The sequence below is a fragment of the Enhydra lutris genome, unplaced genomic scaffold, assembly GCF_002288905.1.
Source record: "Enhydra lutris kenyoni isolate GAN:26980312 unplaced genomic scaffold, ASM228890v2 scaffoldscaffold90, whole genome shotgun sequence".
NCBI classification, from domain to species: Eukaryota; Metazoa; Chordata; class Mammalia; order Carnivora; family Mustelidae; genus Enhydra; species Enhydra lutris.
Window position 1 is genome coordinate 730,784 of NW_019154174.1, and position 17,802 is coordinate 748,585.

The window sequence follows — 17,802 nt, forward strand, 5'->3', positions numbered from 1 at the left end:
TCAGCGGGGAGCCTGCTTCCCCCTCTCTCTCTGCCTGCATCTCTGCCTCCTTGTGATCTCTGTCTGTCAAATAAATAAATAAAATCTTTAAAAGAAAAAAAAAAAACTAGGGGGACCTCAACCTGGTCAGGGAGGTCAGGGAGGGCTTCCCTGAGGAGGTGATGCTTGAGCTGTGGTCTGAAAGGTGAGTTTCAAGTTGAGCAAGGTTCTTAACCCTGGATGCACAGTAAAGTCTACTGGGAGGCTTTGAATCAATCAGAGAGTCTGGGATGGGCCCAGACACCGGTACCGGGGTCTACAGCTTCACAGACGAATGAGATACACAACCAGAATGGAGCCTCACTGAACTCAGGGAAAGAAAAGAGACAAGAGCCCAGCACAGAGCGTGGCAAATGCAACCACCTAGTGTGGGGGAGCAGGGAGGACCCGAGGTTTCGAGGAGGAAGTTCAGGGGCGAGGAAGGGCACGGTCAGTGAGGGGCTGGAGGAACGAGGGACCACAGCATCGAGGGCCTCCTGGTAGGGTGATCCTACAATTTCTCTTCCAAAGGGGACTCTGAGAAAAAACAGGGGCACAAACCCTATGGGATTCCAATGCAACTGCACAAGCAGGTATGTGGATGGGCCAGCAGGGCAAAGGAAGGGAGACGTGTGACCCCCCTGCTTAGCAGCCTCATTGCACTGTCGGCTTTGCCCCAAGACCAGCTGGAAGCCACTGACATGTTTCTGGCAAGGATGATGACATGACCACATCTGGTTTTTGGAAAGACGACTCCCCTGCAGTGTGGAGGTGACAGGGTGGTGGGACAAAGAAGAAGGGGGGACGCAGAGCCAGAGGCTACTGGTCTGGGGGCGGGGGTGAAGGAGCCTGGGCTGAGGTCCCGTCTCAGACTCGGCTTCTTATTAGTCACGTGACCCGGCGAGTCCACTAACTTCTCTGTAGGATGGGCCCAGAAAGAGGATCTTTCTCCTGGGTGAGGTTTCGGTGAGTTCGTGCACATAAATCACTTAGAACAGTGCCTGGAATGGGATAGGCATTATATAAATGTTAGCTATAAATACTAGCCAGGAGGTGCGTGAGGAGATGACAATGGAGAGAACAGGCGGGTAGGAGAAGTCTAGGAACACAGAAGCAGAAGCCCCGAGAGCGGACCATTGCTCAGCAGGATTCTGGAAAATCACAGTTGAAGGGTGGAGAAGAGCAAAGACAGAACATTGCATGAGGGAGGGCTGAGCTACAGATTTAAGGAGCAGAGCCTGGACCGCAAAGGCAGGACTGAAGGCAAAACCGGGTCCAAGAATCTGAGTCAAGCACTTACATAATATGCCAGGCGTTGCATTAAGCTTTTTGTATACATGACCTTATTGAATACTCACAACTTGTTTAATACAACATGAAGTAGGCACGTGACCATTCTCATCTTGAAAATGTAGAAATGGGGGCACAGCCAGGGTAAGCCCCTTATCTAAAGTCACACAGCTAGTAAGTAGCAAAGCTAAGCTTCGAACCCAGGCAGGCCGGCTCCAGGCACACTCCTTTCTTTTCTTTTTAAGATTTATTTATTTGAGAGAGAGAGAGAGCATGAGCAGGAGGGGCAAAGGGAGAGGGAGAGAGAATCTCAAGCTGACTCACTGCTGAGCACAGAGCCTGAGGAGGGGCTCGACCCCAGGACCCTGGGATCTTAACCTGAGCCAAAGCAAGAGTCAGATGCTTAACTGACAGAGCCCGCCCAGGCGCCCCAGAGTCCACACTCTCAACATGCAAGACCACGAACCTGAGCCCAAACATTTCCCTCTGCCCTCATTCCCAAACTACCGCTAAAAATGCAACCCCCCACCCAAAAAAAATTTGTTTAAAAATAGGAGAACCGATTTTGGCCCAGAATTCAAGGGAAGGTGCCATGTAAATGCCAAAAACTCTTCACGTGTTTTTCAGTATCTGGAAACAGTGAGATCTGAACAGGCCTGGTTCTCCCAGTTCAGAAGAATTAGAAGAGCAAGGCCTGATAATGAGGGTTGTTGACCAAACACAAGAAGCCAAGGGGAGCCCTTGAAAGTGTCTATGCAGCCCCTGATAGCCAGAGGCACCTGATAATCATCAGAGTGATGAATGACCCCCCTCTCAAAGCCTTAGGAAGAGGCCAGGGCCTGCCAGGGCCACGGCCCATCTCACGGGACTTGGAGAATGTTAGAACAGCAGACGGCAGGGGCAGCACCTGCTTCCCTACCGGGCAGGGTCCAGAGCTAGGGCAAGCCAGTGTTCCAGCCGGTTTCAAGCTCCATCCAGCCGCCAGGGTCAAGGGAACTCTGCATACTTTTAAGGCTCTCCCGCAGTGGACCGCAGCTCCCTCTGTCCTCCCCAGAGGAGGCTCATTTGACTAAATCTACATTTTCTCTTCTCCCTTTAGAAGGACGGTGGCGGGGTGGATGGGAGGGCGGGGAGCGGCTGGGGGACTCAGTCTGTTAAGTGTCTACCTTCAGCTCTGGTCATGATCCCAGGGTTCTGGAATCGAGCCCCACATCCGGCTCCCTGCTCGGTGGGGAGTCTGCTTCTCCCTCTCCCTCTGTGGCCTCTGTCTCTCTCTCTCTGTCTCTCTCTGTCTTTCTCTCAAGTAAATAAATACAAAATCTTTAAAGAAAAAAAGAAGAAGGAGGAGGAGGAGGAGGAGCAGGAGGGTGGGAGAGACCTTCCATGGACAGTTCACACCTACAAACGTAGAGGTTTTAACCTGTGGCGCACAGCACCCCAGTCCCCAAAAATGTGCTTGAAATACACCACAGTTGTCATTCTCAGGTTATCTGTCAACATCTAAATTTAGAAGATTCAGACTTCCCTTGAAAAATGAAAAAATCTGCTGGACTTGGGCCTTTTAAAAAAGCAGGAATTAAAACAAAAACAAAAACAAAACTGGAGTGGGGTAGAGGCTTCTCCTCCCAGAAGGGGTGCACACACACCCCAGATGGACACTCTGACTCATTTACTGATCTGCCAGCCCCCCCATCGCCCGCTGGTTTTGAAGTTGGAAATCTTGATATATAAAATGGAATGCGTCCTTCCAAAGTCAGGCGGGCCATAAACAGAACACTGAGGAAAGCGTAGGAGAAAGGAAAGAGAGGGTCAGGGCGCCTGGGTGGCTCAGTGGGTTAAAGCCTCTGCCTTCGGCTCAGGTCATGATCCCAGGGTCCTGGGATCGAGCCCCACATCAGGCTGTCTGCTCAGCAGGGAGCCTGCTTCCCTTCCTCTCTCTGCCTGCCTCTCTGCCTACCTGTGATCTCTGTCTGTCAAATAAATAAATAAAATCTTAAAAAAAAAAAAAAAAGAGAGGGTCTACCGGATAATTCTATTTGTGCAGACTTCAAAAGAAGACACACGGTTTTCCAAAGCCGTGGCACCATTTTACATCCCAGCAATGGTACGCGAAGGCTCCAATTTCTCCACATCTTTGCCGACGCGTGTTGTCTTTTGGATTTGTTTTGCTAACAGTGACCCTGACCGGTGTGAGGTGGCATCTCGTTGTGGGTTTGATTCGCACTTCATGACCATGAGTGACATTGAGCGTTTTTTGTTTTTCCATGTGCCTGTGGACCATGTGTAGGTCTTCTCTGGAGAAAAGTCTATTCGGGTCCTTAGCTCATTGGGAGGGTCCTCACAAAATTAAAAAAAAAAAAAATAGACCTTCCATCTGATCCAGCAGTCCCATTTCTGGATGCTTATCCAAAAGAAATGAAATCAGGATCTCGAAGGGATATCTGCACCCCATGTTCACGGCAGCGCTATTCCCAATAGCCAAGACGTGGACGCAGCCTGAGTGTCCATCAACAGACGGATGGATAAAGACAGTGTGGCATATACAGGCAATGGAATCTTATTCAGGCTTTCAAAAAAAAAGGAAATACTAATATATGGGGCGTGGCTGACCTGTGAGGACGTGATGTCCATGAACTAAGCCAGACACGGAAAGACAAATACTGCCTAATTCCACTCAGATGAGATGTCTAAAACGGTCACACTCATAGAATCAAAGATGAGAATGATGGTTGCCAGACACTGGGGAGAGAGGTGGCAGGGGAGTCACCAATCAATGGGCATCAGGTTTCAGTTAAACAATACAAATAAGCACTAGAGGTCTGCACAATATCGTGCCTGTGGTCAGCAATACTGTTTTGTGCTCTTAGAAGTGTGGTAAGGGGGGGGGTGTCTTAGGGACACAGTCGGCTGAGCGTCCAACTCTTCATTTCAGCTCAGGCTGTGATCTCAGGGTCATGAGATCGAGCCCCACGTTGGGCTCTGCACTCTGTGCGGGGTCTGCTTGGGATTCTCTCTCCCTCCCTCTCTGCCCCTCCCTCCCCTGCTCATGCTCTCACCCTCCAAATAAACAAACAAATAAATAAAATCTTTTTAAAAGTGTGTTACAAGGGTAGATCTTATGTTAAGTGTTCTTTCTGAAATATAATGAAATGAAATGAAATAAAATAAAATGACAATAAATAGTTCAATGGAAGAAAAAAAAAAAAAGCCAGCAAATTCCTGCTGGCCTGGGTTGCTGGTCTGATGGAAGGTGTTGGGTTGGGGGAAGTAGAAGGAAACCCAGAAGGGCTTCTGGTTCCAGAGAAATGTTTGCTGTGTGGGAATTCATCAAGATGGACGTTTTCCATGCACCATAAACGGTTTTGTTTTTTTTTTTTTTCTTTCAAAAGTTTATTTAGTATCAAGCAAGAGGAGACTTTGCTCAACACTACAGAACATTTCAAGACTTGAGTTACAAAAGAATACCACATTATTTGCACTTGTAATTGGCTTCCCTTTTTACGCATGTTGGCAAGAGAAAAAAACTAGCATATGGCTGAAAGATAAAATAACTAATTGCTATGGAAACCTTTAAAATGAAAGGTGAGGCTTATGTTAAAAGGATGGATTAACATATTTAGTAAACCTAGTTTTTTGTTTAACACTAGTTAATCAAAGTTATTTTTTTCCTTTTGATGACCTATTTTTTTCATATACAGACTGGAAATAACAAAATTTTACATGTCTTTTTTTTTTTTTTTCTGCACAGGTTGATGTTTCCACAAAGTAGTTTTAAACTTCCATCCATTCAGATTTTAAGCATTTTGATTTATTTAAAAAGGGATTGTTCATAGAAAAACATTACTTTGAACAGTACACAGGACTGGTGGAGACTGGCTATTTCACAACACCAGACAGTACAATCAGTATCTGCCGTAGGGCTGGTCTCTGTAGACGCCCTTTGCGGTCCTCGCTGCAGGTGCCTTGTGTCTCGAGTTAGTCCAGTCCTCTTGCCCGTAGGAATCGTAGGTCTCTTCACTGAGTCCATGTCCGTAATCATAGTAATCAGCACCACTTTGGACAGGGGTGCTATAGCTGTTATCATAGGAATCATAACTCTGTTCGTCATAAGCAGTGCCATATCCATCATCATAGTCATAATCTCCATACGTCTCTTGTGTTGGGGGTGGTGGCAGAGGTCGGTACCCAGTTGAGGGAACTCCTCTTGCTCTGGGAGTGAGAAGTCCTCTTCCCCAACTCACTGGCCCTCGGGTGGAAAGGATTCCCCTGGAAGCTGGCGTCCCTCGTGGTACACCAACTCCAACTGGCCGGGCTGTGACTCCTCCCCTTCCCCTGGTTATTGCTGGGGTGGGTACACCTCTTGTACGCAAGGTGGGTTTCCCTCGAACAACCGGTACATCCACATTTTCTGAACCACCGTTCAAATATGTTAATTCTTGGAGCTGTGCTTGCCTGATTTCATCATTATAGTCAGGAATGAGCAACTTTTTGATTTCTTCCAGTGCGTGTCCCATCCGGGCATATGCTTCCACTGGTGGAGCGAAGACTTCAATGAGAACATGGAGGTCATCATTGAGGTGAAAGTACTTGGCCTCTCCACTTTTCCTCAACTCTTCTTCCTTTGCCTTGTCTCGCATGGAACCTTTCCCAAGGATGGACATTTTTGTCAACGTTTCTTCTTGTAAACACTTCAGAGAATTGCCACGGGGACCCAGAAGTTTCCCCACAAAGTTGAACTTAGGGAACTGCTTTACAGGGATTAACACTTTCTGTCCCAGCTTCATGTTATTATTCACCACATCGATGTACTTTTCTTCATCCTTGCCTTCTCCTTTTTGAAACTTTTCTATTTCTTGGTTCACCAGCCGCAGAGCGTGCGTGAAGGAGGGGTCCAGGGAGTCCTTCTCCGCCATCAGCTCCGGCAGGTACTTCTCCTCCATGCTCGCTGGCCGCCGGGCCCGGGACGCCGACGCGCGGCAGGCGAGCAGCGGCGGCCCCGCAACCCCCGACCCCGCCCGCGCCCCAGCGGCGCGCAACCCGGGCCAGGCGCCGCGGCCGGGGGCGCGGCGGAGCCAAGCCCGGCGGTCGGCCCGGCGGAGGCGGCACGAGGCGAGTGTCGGCCGCGCGGCTCGGGTCCCCCGGGGTGGCCGCCGACTGCCCCGGGCTGGCGGCCGCTGTTCCGGGACGCGGCCCCCGCAGCCCCGCAGCTGGTCGAGTAGGAGCGGACGCGGGCCGGCGCACTCAGGCGGACCCTCGGGCCGGGCCGGCGGCGAGCTCGACGAGCCTGAGGCAGTCCCGGGCGAGCCTCGCCAGCCGGCGCGGGCGCCTAGCTCAGCCGCGACCCGCACGCCGCGCGCCGCCCCGCGCTCTCCGAGCCGCCGCGCGGAGCGCCCGGCCCACCATAAACGGTTTTAAAAAACTTTGTGACCCCTGCAGACTAGAACCAGCACCTTTAATTCCAAATTCTAAATTCTCAGACAGAATCTGATCGGTCCAGCTTGGGACAGACGTCCACATGCATATGGAACAAACAGGGCCAAGGTCCCAGAGTTTCGGGGGGTGCATATCTGGAAAGGCAGATATGCAGAGAAGAGGGTTGTCTGCTTTTGGGAGATTTGTCCAGGTGGACACAGCTGAGGTTATGAGGCAGTCTGAGGTACTGAGTAAGAACATGGCCCTGGGGGCCAGACTGCCTGGGTTCGTATCCTGGCTCTACCATTCACAAGTCATGTGACCTGGGCAAGTCACTTAGTCTCTGAGTGCCTCAGTTTCCTCATCTGTAAAATGGGGGTGATAACAATGGGATTATCTGGAGTGTGAGGAAGAATAAAGAATGATTCTACATAAAATGCTTAAAACAGAATTAGATCTATGAATGCCGGCTCTTGGATGTTACTGTATTTTAAATATACCGTATTGAGAGGCGCCTGGCTGGCTCAGTCAGAAAAGCGTGCGACTCTCGATCTTGCGCTCGTGAGTTCGAGCCTCATGCTGGGTGTAGAGATTACCAAAAAATAAAAAATAAAACTTAAAAAAATTAAAATTAAAATACTGCATTTAGAAATCCTAGAATTCCCGGCCACTGGAGGTAGGGGGAGCTATTGGGAATGCAAAAAGGTAGAGACAGTAGGGAGACTAGAAATGAGGGCTCTGGACTCCAGGACCTGAGCCTTTCACATCCCTCCAGGCTGCCTCTCTCCAGGGTCATCTGCCTTTTGATTTCTCTGCTTTCCTCAAGCCCTCAGGCTCCACAGGCTAAATCTCTGGGAAATTGCCTTTATCAGGCTCTGAGGTTGGTCCGCCCCCCACCACAAGAAGCCAAAATAATTCATAAGACGGGACATCTGCAACTCATTCAAATCACGGCAGCCCTGCCCCTTCTGCACAGGAGAAACAGTTGGTTTCTGTTCTCGGGACGCCGCACATCACGGATTTGCTTCTTCCTCCACAGCGGGAAGCGCTGTGCCTTTATGACAGCGAGACACAAAGGGGTATGGAGAAGCAATTCTTTCTGACTTCCCCATGGTGGCTTCTGTACTGCGCGAGCCTCGGCAGGCACACGGCCAAGAGGAGCAGAGGGAGCGCGGGGCACTTGCTCCACGGTGGTTGAAGAAGCACCCTTCATCACACGGCCATCCTTGTATAAGACTCTCCCTCCAAGCAGCGCATGGGAGCTGTCAATGTATTTCCATTTCGTGGCAAGCATGACAGATACATGCCATACCAACAATAAGCCGGGACTTCGGAAACTCGCCGTCTAAGACCTGAGAGGACCATCGGTGGTGAGAATATTAGCGTGCTTTCTGTGTCAGGCATGGCACGAAGCCCTTACCATGGATTAACTCATTTGACCTTCACTTGATCCTCTTTTTACAGATGAGGAAACTGAGGCAGAAGTCAGGTCACTGGCCCAAGAGGATCCAGCCAGTAAGTCAGCGGCACCTGCGGTCCTCAAACACAACCACTTGGGTTTCGTAGACACAGTACAATTCTGCCTTTCACTGGTTTCCGAACTCAGCTACCCATCAGAATTACCTGAAGGACCTTAAAATGCCTACTTCCTGGCTCTTGTCTGCATTTTTTCAGGTGAAGTCTGGTTTTAGCAGGCTCCCCAAATAATCTGTAAGCCTGCTAAAACCAGACTTCAACCAAGCCCTCAAGCGACCTGTATTCTGCAAAGCACCATTTACAAACCCTGTTCTGCAAAGTACCATTTAAAAATCGCAGTGGCGATGTGTTGTTTTGATACGCCAAACCTCTGTGCTTCCTTTTTTTTTTTTTTTTTTTGTAGCAATGCCTCATTTTCCCCTTGAAAGCCATCCCACCCAACTGTGTTTACCATGTTTACGCTTGGAGGGAAGAGTGTAAAGACCCAAGCAAGGGCTACTTAAGTGACGTGAACTTGACCAATCTTTTTTCTTCCAGAATATGAATTTAAAACCAAAGAAACACAATAACCAGAATCAGATACAGCTGGCCTGATCATTCTGGTTTTCTCCCAGTTCTCTAAAGTACATCATAGCTTTTTCAAAAAATTCCTTTCTAACTTGAGTTAACCAAAGCAGGCTTCCTTTGCACACAACCAAACACCACCAGTGAAAGAGCCACCAATGTGGCAGAAACCCACATCTTGCCCAGATATCACCCATTTGGCATCATGGCAACTGATCTTTGCTCCACTGAGATGGGGAGTTAATATCCTTGGACAGCAACCCATTGGTTTGGGCTGCTCTTCTATAGCCCGAACAGATGGTCCCCTGTTCTGATTCTGTCCTTTGAAGCTATATTAAAAAAAAAAAAAAAAAAAAAAACAACTATACAACAGCTCTTTGGATATTTAAATGGCCTCGGAGCTAGACAGGACAACCCTCAGAGCACCTCGAAGCCCCCCTGTAAGGTGTTCTTTTGGCATTACGTAACACACACGCTGATGACCGAACACTTCTGTTGTGAATGCAGACATCAGGGACTGCAATGTTACGTAATGTAAATAGAATGTATCTTCCGCAGAAGGATGCGGTTTCCCATTGAGACGGGTGATAGATCAGACAGACATACTGCCTGCCTGCCTGTCCTGTTAGACTGAATTACACCTGACGTTATTCATCCTTGAGAGATACAGATGGGTCTCCTTTGAGCCAGGTGATGGTGAGATCTTACCATGATGCCTAGAGAGAGGCTGAACCCTAACTGTTGCTCCGCCTCCTGGAAGGAGCTAGTCAGGCTCGGAGCATCAGAGCTGAACTATAGGGTGACCCCCATTGGTATTACGTGAAACTGAACAACCCAGGCTCTAAGAAGAGTGCAGTACATGGTTGTGTTGCTTTATCTGAGCCAAGGAGACCAGCCAATGCCATAGGAGGAGGCAGGCCTTCTCTCTAAAACGGGGCTGTCTTATTGCCCCCGTGTGGAAGTGGGAAATGGGCAGAGCTGGGACTTCCCACCTTCTCTGGGGCCACAGGTGAATCGGCCCAGGCTCCTCAGGCCCAGCATCTTATCTTACCAGGGGCATCTGAAGATTCTCATTTGCAGATAAGCTGGCTCCCAGCTGGTGGGAGACCTTAGGTTTGACCACATCCAGAAGCAATGGAAACTTGCTGACAGTTCTACTCAAGCCATCATGCACATGTGATTTTAACTGAATTAAGTGGGAAGCCGGAGTCCACGCCGGAGGTGAAGTGGCACCCAAAACAGGCAAGACTGGAGAAACCAGTTAAAGAATACCGCAAAATCATCTCCAGAGCTCTGCAGGCAACAGTCTGGAAGGAGACAGTGAGCAGAACTGACAAGTGGCCACCGAAGTATGTGGAGAAAATGTAGCCTTTTGTTTTTACACGTGTGTGTGTTTGTATGTTTTCTGATACAGCGCGCCATAGGCAATGCTTTGTTGTCTGCTTTTCTCACCAGTATCTCATGACTTACATTTCCGTGTCAATAACATGTTAATTGCTGGGGCTTTTATTGACGTGTCCTTTGCCTATAATAAGGTACAGATTTGAAGCATACAGTTTCGTGAATTTTGAAAAATGCGAACACCGGTAAAGGCACCATCCCAGTCGAGACATAGAATATTTCCAGGTTTTAGCAGGCTGCCCAGATATTGTGACATTTTAATCACCGTGCAGCACCCAAATATGGATGTGTTTTACTTACATAAACCCTAACTGGCAGTCATTTAGGTAGTTTCGAAATTTCTGTTGGTATGAATACTGATGCAATGAATATCACTTTAGCTAACTAAATTTGCATATCCTTAAATAATTCCTCAGCAAAAAAATTGCTAGAATTGTAATTCTTGGGTCAAAAAGGATTAGGTTTAGTAATTATTAGGTTCAGGAAGTCATTTAGGCTTTTGATACATATTGATAATTTTTCCTCAAGAAGGATTATACTGATTTACACACTCACCAGGAATACGTTAGAGTGCGTTTTTCCTCCTCTACCTCCTGCGTATGCTTTCTGCTTGAATCCTATCTCTTCTGATAGTATTACTAAGACCATGTTTTACATTTATGTGTGTTTTTGCAGTATATCTTTGCCCATTTTATTTTTAACCTGTGTTTTAAGTTTCTCCTACACATTGCCTAGAATTGTACGTTGTTTATCCAATCTGATAGTCTTCAACTTTTAGTAGAGAATTTCAATCCCTTCACATTTGTTAGGTAACTGATATTATCTGCTGTCACTTCTACCATCTTAATTTGTACTTCCCAGAGTTTATAATTCCTTGCTGCCTTACTTTCATCTTGGTCCTGATATTTTGTTAAATTGACCAAAAGCTTTGTTATTTTAACTCCTAGATTGTTTCTTTCACTTAAAAAAAAAAAAAAAGTCTATTTGAGCCAATATGTCTATACCAAGAATTAAATAGTATTGAATACCTTATTTAGCATTTGTTAATCTGGACTCATTGCTTACTGTGGTCTACTTTTTTTTTTTTTTTTTAAGATTTTATTTATTTATTTGACAGAGAGATAGAGATCACAAGCAGGCAGAGCAGCAGGCAGAGAGAGCAGGGGAAGCAGGCTCCCCGCTGAGCAGAGAGCCTGATGTAGGGCTTGATCCCAGGACCCTGAGATCATAACCTGAGCCGAAGGCAAGGCTTAACCCACTGAGCCACCCAGGCACCCCCATTTCTTTCTTTTTCTTTTTCAATTTTTTTTTTAATTTTCAGCGTAACAGTATTCATTGTTTTTGCACCACACCCAGTGCTCCATGCAATCCGTGCCCTCTCCAATACCCACCACCTGGTTCCCCCAACCTCCCACCTCCCGCCCCTTCAAACCCCTCAGATTGTTTTTCAGAGTCCATAGTCTCTCATGGTTCACCTCCCCTTCCAATTCCCCCAACTCCCTTCTCCTCTCTAACTCCCCTTGTCCTCCGTGCTATTTGTTATGCTCCACAAATAAGTGAAACCATATGATAATTGACTCTCTCTGCTTGACTTATTTCACTCAGCATAGTCTCTTCCAGTCCCGTCCATGTTGCTACAAAAGTTGGGTATTCATCCTTTCTGATGGAGGCATAATACTCCATAGTGTATATGGACCACATCTTCCTTATCCATTCGTCTATTGAAGGGCATCTTGGTTCTTTCCACAGTTTGGTGACCGTGGCCATTGCTGCTATAAACATCGGGGTACCGATGGCCCTTCTTTTCACTACATCTGTATCTTTGGGGTAAATACCCAGTAGTGCGATTGCAGGGTCATAGGGAAGCTCTCTTTTTAATTTCTTGAGGAATCTCCACACTGTTCTCCAAAGTGGCTGCACCAACTTGCATTCCCACCAACAGTGTAAGAGAGATCCCCTTTCTCCACATCCCCTCCAACACATGTTGTTTCCTGTCTTGCTAATTTTGGCTATTCTAACTGGTGTAAGGTGATATCTCAATGTGGTTTTAATTTGAATCTCCCTAGTCTACTTTTTTTAATTGAAGTACGGTTGCCATAGTTTACTTTTTATGCCAACTTTATTAGGTTATGCTGGTAATTGTGATCAAGCTAAGCTTATAATAACAAGATGTAGTAGCTATTCATTTTGTCAGCCCATAAAGCTTACCACCCCGCTCTTTCTTATAACAGACACTGCTCTCTGAGCCACAGGGATGTCATACAAAGCAGGCCTGATAAACTGTAAGAGTTCATTCTCCCAACAACAAAGGACCAACCAATCAGAACCCTTCCCTGATTATGAATGCAGAAAGAAAGCCCACTTCCTCTGCTGTGATTTCCATTCTCCCTTGGGGTCAATGATCACCAAGTTGACAGACGTATTTATAGATGTGTCCTATCTACAGTAGGAGCAAAGGAGGCAAGGACAAACCAGGCAGGGTCCCCAGCAGGAAAGAGATGGCACACACAACTTAAGAGAGTTTAGGGAGGTTTCATAAAAGGACCACTTGTTAAGATACAGGCATGGTACTGGGAAGCCAGAGGGGATAGTGCAGTAACTGGAGGTGAGTAAGAGCAAAGGGACAAGGGCAAAGAGTAGTTCCTGGAACCCAAGGAGAGAACCATGCAGAAAACACTGTCCTTAGAGGAGCAACAATCTTTGGTCAAAGGGTAGAGCCAAGACAACCCATGATAAATACCTAGACCACTCTCTCCTCACCTTCCAATCTCCTACTAGACCCTCGCTACTGGGCTGGAGTCAGGGGGTTCATGGAACCCCAAATGGCACAGTCCATATAGGTCAGCCTCTCAGGGAGAAAACACAGTGGATTCGGAATGGCAAATATGACAGCTGGCACAGCTGATGAGGGCCAGGGTGGCAGAGTGTAAAACGGCCATGGCTTCCTCCATCCCTGAATGAGTCTTTGTAGTAGGACTTTGTTGCTCCTCCTTTCAAGAGGTGAGGTCTATTTCTCCACCACTGAATCTGGTCTTAGCCATAACCAGTATGACACATTGAAGGCTGGAAGAACCCCTGTGCTTTGGGGATTTCCTTTTCCTGCTGTATTTGGAACTGCAGGCCAGTGTGTGGATGTCCCAAGGCCAGGCTGGTGGAGGAAAAGGACCTCATGGAAGAAAAACAAAGTGCCCAAGCCAACAGGCTGCCAACCGTTGGTCATGTTAGTGAGTCTATCCTAGGTGATCCAGCACCAGCGAGGTTGCTGGCTGACCAAGACCCCTGATAGAGCCAAACAAAGATCAGCCCAATAGACCCACATCAGAAGAATCACCCAAGTAGCTCAGAGAATCATGAGAAAAAACGTAATGACCATTGCCTCAAGCTACTACATTTTGGGATGTTTTGTTACCCAGCAAAGCTAGCTGATAATTTGTACGCACCTTGAGGCATCGCGGCCTCTGTTCCGGTATCTGAGGCCCTTGTCCCTGAAGCTTATTCTATTCCCAACGTCCCTCCCATGAGCCAATCTGTCTTCCTATTGCTAATTTGAGTTGGATTTCTCTCACTTTCAATTAAAAAAAAATTGTGAAGCTTTACTTTTTTTCTCTGTAATCTGATATAGTTTAAAATGCACAAAAATCCTTCATTCCTCTCAAGTTTAAGACCATTTACCCACGAAGCCTATAATTTTGGGAGAAGAAAAGTTTCTTGGGCAATGTTCTCATTTCTTTTTTGGTTACTCGCCTATTCTGGTTTCCAATTTCTTCCTGAGACAAAACTGGCAAGTCAGGATTTCCTAGAAAATCATCCATTTCAACCAGATTTTCAAACACATTTTTATACATATTCATACATTATATATATATAATATATACGTACTCTTTTTAATATGTACATTCTTTTTAAATCCTCTATTTTCCTTTTATTAAATCTTAAACATTTAGCTCATGATTTATCATTGTTAATATATTTCTTCATAAAGTAAGACTGGATTTAAAAACACAAACAGAGGGGCACCTGGCTGGCTCCAGTTGGAAGAGTATGTGACTCTTGATCTCAGGGTCATGAGTTCAAGCCCCTCACTGGATGCAGGGATTAAAAAATAAACTTTTTTTAAAAAAATTTAAAAATCAAATAAAAATACAAAAGGATACACTCAGCATCAGTGTGCATAATCTTTAACTGCCCTGACCCAGTGATGTAATCGGGAGGACACGGGGTATAAAATGGGCTTTATTCTGCATCTTGACTATAAACAATAAGAAATCATTGCTAAAACCATAAAACGTTGAAGAAAGTGTCTTTAGACAAAGCAGCTAAAGAGTCCTTTTGTAATTTCTGTACTGCTGGCACAGAGCCCTTGCTCAAAAAAATTAGCTATTATCATTGGCTATTATTCCTTGGCAGGTCACAAGGTATCCTGCATCCCTTCTTCAGTAGGAAAGACTCATCCAGGTACTAATAATAATTCAGAAACCATTTGCTGAGTGCCTTTTTTTGGGTCTCAGACACTATTCTGGATGTGACTCAAGCAGTCTCTCATTGAATATACACTGAAGAAAGAAAAAAAAAAAAAGAAGAACTATAATTTAGGTATTACTTCCCCCGTTTTAAAGAGATGAACTAAGGATCACAGAACTTGAATTATTTTACCCAGATCCATGGAGCAGTAAGTAAATGAGAGCATTGGAATTTGACACCAAGGTTTTCTGGCTCCAAAGTCCAGGCTCTTCTCTCAGACTTGGAGGTTGTGTGTCAAGTCACAGAAATGGAGACAGCAATTACCTCAGGAGGGCATGCTCCGGGTGGAGGACTGTAGACAATTATCAGCACATTCAAGATTGGGGATAGAGAGAGTAATCGAAAGGCCCTCAGCTACTCATACCAAGGGCTTCCTATGTGGCGGGCCCTGGGCTAAGCACTTTCGCACAATGCCTTTTTAATCTGCTTGCTGTGATGCTGTTGTGTTTGTTGTTAACTCTTTTCATTTTAAGGATGTTTTTTAAAAAAAATATTACAACAAACCTATGTGGCTGGTACTAATATCCTAGTTTACAGAGAAGGAAACTGAGACACAGAGAAGGAAAATGATCCACCTGAGGTCCCCCTAATGAGTAACTTCCAGAGTCAGGACCTGACTTCACCTATGTCTGACTATAGGGCCCACAGTCCCAACCACCAATGTCTTTGGACATGATCAAGAAATTGCCTAGCTTCCCATTTGTAGCTGGAGATGGCGAAGTCATACAGGAACATGGGGTAGGGGAAAAATGAGATGTGTCCTCCTGCGAGGTTGGCTACGACTCCCCGAAACCCCGAACTGACATCTGTGGGTTTTTTATAAGTCCAGCAGGATGGTCCCCAGGAATTCTGTTCTACCACTCAGGTCAACAGGATCTCAGGAGACTGACCGGAGACTCTTCCCCCATCACCCCATGAAGAGTAGAGTCTTATTTCTTTTCCCCTTGAATCTGAGCTTAGCCATTGGACTACTTTGTCCAGCGGGATATTATCAAACACAGTATATGTTTGGGTCACACTCTCTTGCTCTTCTCGGAGCCCTGAAACCACCATGTGAACAAGCCAGAGTGAGCCAGGGGGAGGATGACAGGTTATGTGGAGGAGAACCAAAGGCCCAGGCTGACAAGCTGATCACTGCCAGTCATGTGAGTGGGGTCATCATAGATCATCTTGCAGACACAGCCGAGAACCCCTTAAATTTTGTGCCCAGGGCAAGTATCTCACTTGAGGCATTCTAGTTCTGGCCCCAAGACACAAGTCCCCTTTTCGCGTTCTGAGAAGATCTCTTGGGAGGCTGTGTATGTGGGTAGTACTCTAAATGCTGGGTAACTAGAATGGCATGTCTATGGAGGTACCAGAGACTTGGTCTCTCTACAAGGTCCAAGAGACAGCAGAATTGAGCGTTTCCAGCCAGGGGAGACCAAGACCATGCCTGCAGATGACCAGAAGTTAACACCCAAGAACTCTGCCATATCTTAAGGTCCTCCATTTGGCCAATGCCTCTATGTATTGTCTATTCCCATTTGCATGGATTGGTTGGGTCAGTAGCTGAAGTCACTGGGACAGAGCCTGGTTCATGAACTTTCCTCAGGTGGCCTGATACATCTAATGTGGACCTATCTGTAGAAAAACACCAACTACACAAAGTTCTACTAATGTCCGGAATATTCCCTGGCTCAGGCTGGGCTTCAAATAGCAGAGGGGGAGAAGATGGAGCCTAGCACGTTCTCTTTGCATAGATAGAGACCGTGCCTGCCTTCTCCATGAGTTCGTTGCATACCGGTTCCTCCAAGGTCACCCAGAAGGAGGGCATCCCTCCATGACTGTAGGAGTCTCACCCGCAGCCAAGCAAGAGCCTGGCCAGCTTGGTGAGCAGGTGTGGCCAGATCTTTAATCACGTCTCCAGCCATGGACAGGAAAAGGTCAATGAACTGAGTCAAGCCAGTTGAGGAGTCTGGACAAATTCTTCATCATTGGTGCCAGCTGACCGTCTTGGAACCGTGTCCAGAGTTAGAATCATTCCAAGTCGGCTGCCAAATCCTATGCATGCTGGCTGCGGGGAGTACTGCCCTCCCTCCCCAGCCCCAATGCAATGAATGGCGGGGCCGCTCCATTCATACAGACAGGGGTCTCCTGCCGCTTATGGAGCCTACGCACTCCTCGGAAGGCCTGCCAAATGGCAGGCAGAGGGCCTGCTAACTCTTCAGACTTACGTGGTAGCCATCTGTCCTTGCCACCTGCCCAACATATATTCCCTGTTCTTCATTATCACTGCCATCATCATCCTCAAATGCTTGGCTCTTGCCATGAACCAGATACTTTTATAGATATGGAGACACTGGGCACTCCTAACAAGGTTAGAAGATGGGGACTATGATTGTATCCATTTTTCAGCAGAGGGATCTCAGGCACAGAGAGTTAAGTACTTCGCTTTGCCCAAGGTCACACATATCAGAACCTAGGCAAGCTGGCGCCATCCACAGTCCATGATTTTAGCCAGTACACTCAGCTTCCCTAGTTCTCGGAGGGACCATGCCTCCCTGACTCTTAAAATCATGGGGTGGCCACATGGGGTTTCCTCGCCAGGGCGTAGGCACCTGACCAGACCTGGCCAATCAGCATAACCATCCTTCTGGCTCCAGGTAAAGTGCAGTATGATGATATGTTAGCTTTTGTCATGGATGAGACAGAAGACCATAGGTAACTCAGCCATCACCCTCCCTTAGGAGCAAAGCAAAACTTCCTAAAACTGAAACCAAGACAGGAAGCCTAGCCAAGGAAGGGAGGAAGTAAGTTCAGCACCTCGATTCACTGTGCCTGAAGCCAGTCTACCCTCGAGCTTTTCAGCTTCTAGGACCAAAAGTTTCCCTTTCCACATAAACCAGTTTGAGTGGAGTTTCTATCTCAGGTAACACAAAAAGCCAATGAACATAGACCAGATACAGGAAACACCATCCTCTTGGCTGCCGTATGAGACTCAAGTCTCGGGCTGCAGGAACCTTCAGAGCTCTGTAAGGGAGCCAGGCTGTCCTCCCAAACCTCCCTGCCTATTTTCCTGGGGATGAGAGACAGAATTACACTCTGTAATTATACTCTGTCTGTGGTCTCAGAGAACGCAGT

The 17,802-nt window shown here is 47.0% G+C and overlaps 1 protein-coding gene and 1 pseudogene across 3 annotated transcripts in view; both read right to left on the reverse strand.

The window, feature by feature from the left end:
• The window catches only part of LOC111162208 (protein kinase C beta), a 356,652-nt gene that overhangs the window by 199,836 nt on the left and 139,014 nt on the right, over positions 1-17,802 (reverse strand). The window lies entirely within an intron of this gene.
• On the reverse strand, positions 4,694-6,291 carry LOC111162210 (annotated as a pseudogene). Its single transcript, XR_002641564.1, has one exon. The product of XR_002641564.1 is annotated as a KH domain-containing, RNA-binding, signal transduction-associated protein 3 pseudogene (transcript).